The sequence below is a fragment of the Schistocerca americana genome, unplaced genomic scaffold (assembly GCF_021461395.2).
Source record: "Schistocerca americana isolate TAMUIC-IGC-003095 unplaced genomic scaffold, iqSchAmer2.1 HiC_scaffold_409, whole genome shotgun sequence".
Classification (NCBI taxonomy): Eukaryota; Metazoa; Arthropoda; class Insecta; order Orthoptera; family Acrididae; genus Schistocerca; species Schistocerca americana.
This window is the reverse complement of record NW_025726136.1, coordinates 120001-122500: the sequence shown is the minus strand read 5'-3', so window position 1 is coordinate 122500 and position 2500 is coordinate 120001.

Sequence of the window (2500 nt, the reverse complement as noted above, 5' to 3'; positions counted from 1 at the left end):
TAGCTGAGTGCACAATATTTGGACCGTATGGTTCGCCGTTGTTGGCGCAGTCGTGGTACGGTCACACATGTACCACGATGTATCATTCAGTACATGAGGACCAATGTGCAGTACAGTGTGTGATTTGGACGTACAACATCAGCGGACAGTTGACACAAGCCGTACCACAACGTAGGCTGTGCTTCGCCATGCGAATGCCAATGAACAACTGCGAAGGGCATTGAGCATGTACGTCCTGCTGCCATCCGCATTACAGTGTATAGCTGCAAGGTGTTTAACATGAAGCGATACTCTGGGGACCGGGCAGTGCGGGTAGCAAACTATATTGCGGGGGTTGCAGTTAGGCAACACTACACTAATTTAACGCGTCGTATGACAATTACAGAGCAGGTTAAGGCCCAACGTGTGTTGGGTTAAGGCCCAACGTGTGTTGGGTTAAGGCCCAACGTGTGTTGGGTTAAGGCCCAACGTGTGTTGGGTTAAGGCCCAACGTGTGTTGGGTTAAGGCCCAACGTGTGTTGGGTTAAGGCCCAACGTGTGTTGGGTTAAGGCCCAACGTGTGTTGGGTTAAGGCCCAACGTGTGTTGGGTTAAGGCCCAACGTGTGTTGGGTTAAGGCCCAACGTGTGTTGGGTTAAGGCCCAACGTGTGTTGGGTTAAGGCCCAACGTGTGTTGGGTTAAGGCCCAACGTGTGTTGGGTTAAGGCCCAACGTGTGTTGGGTTAAGGCCCAACGTGTGTTGGGTTAAGGCCCAACGTGTGTTGGGTTAAGGCCCAACGTGTGTTGGGTTAAGGCCCAACGTGTGTTGGGTTAAGGCCCAACGTGTGTTGGGTTAAGGCCCAACGTGTGTTGGGTTAAGGCCCAACGTGTGTTGGGTTAAGGCCCAACGTGTGTTGGGTTAAGGCCCAACGCGGGTTAGGTTAAGGCGCAACGCGGGTTAGGTTAAGGCGCAACGCGGGTTAGGTTAAGGCGCAACGCGGGTTAGGTTAAGGCGCAACGCGGGTTAGGTTAAGGCGCAACGCGGGTTAGGTTAAGGCGCAACGCGGGTTAGGTTAAGGCGCAACGCGGGTTACGTTAAGGCGCAACGCGGGTTACGTTAAGGCGCAACGCGGGTTACGTTAAGGCGCAACGCGGGTTACGTTAAGGCGCAATATAGGTTAGGTTAAGGCGCAATATAGGTTAGGTTAAGGCGCAATATAGGTTAGGTTAAGGCGCAATACGGGTTAGGTTAAGGCGCAATACGGGTTAGGTTAAGGCGCAATACGGGTTAGGTTAAGGCGCAATACGGGTTAGGTTAAGGCGCAATACGGGTTAGGTTAAGGCACAATACGGGTTAGGTTAAGGCACAATACGGGTTAGGTTAAGGCACAATACGGGTTAGGTTAAGGCACAATACGGGTTAGGTTAAGGCACAATACGGGTTAGGTTAAGGCACAATACGGGTTAGGTTAAGGCACAATACGGGTTAGGTTAAGGCACAATACGGGTTAGGTTAAGGCACAATACGGGTTAGGTTAAGGCACAATACGGGTTAGGTTAAGGCACAATACGGGTTAGGTTAAGGCACAATACGGGTTAGGTTAAGGCACAATACGGGTTAGGTTAAGGCACAATACGGGTTAGGTTAAGGTACAATACGGGTTAGGTTAAGGTACAATACGGGTTAGGTTAAGGTACAATACGGGTTAGGTTAAGGTACAATACGGGTTAGGTTAAGGTACAATACGGGTTAGGTTAAGGTACAATACGGGTTAGGTTAAGGTACAATACGGGTTAGGTTAAGGTACAATACGGGTTAGGTTAAGGTACAATACGGGTTAGGTTAAGGTACACATTGTTGTAAGGAAAGGTGTTTTGGGGGGGGGGGGGGGGCCGGTTTGTTGATTGTGATTATCGTAAGTAAATGACTGCGGCATCATCTGATTTGCCACGTCAGGGTGCACCTTTGGCTCATAACAGGCGGCGCTCTGATTCCATGCTTGTGGCAGACCTGTGTCTTTCATTCCTGCCATTGTTTGTGTGGTGTGACAGGAGGCAGTATTGTGATGTTGGGTGCACCCCTGTGTAGGACATGTGTGGGTGTTGGTGGCTTAGCTGAGCAATGGTGGTTGTCGGAAGGGTGAGATATTCTGTTTTGTGAGTGGACCTCCCGGTCTGGTTATGATAGTGTGGATTGTCTAATGTGGCAGAGAGGATGCACTGGGTGTTGTTCCATGCTGGTGCTTACATATTGTCTGTGTGCCTGTTACAGGCAGAGAGTAGTGCGTGATAAGAGTGTCTGGCTGACGTGTGATTCTGAGCAGAGTCTTTCAGCATGTATACGGACAGTTGTATACATTATCTGTATTCTGATGGCTCTATCTATTACTAATCAGCGCCGTGTATACGTTTAATCCGGTTCCAGTCGAAACTATTGTATCTCTGTACATTAGTGACACGGCGAGCCCGCTATGTAGTTACTCGTCTCGGCAGCTTCCACCGGTGTATCGCAAATGATTATA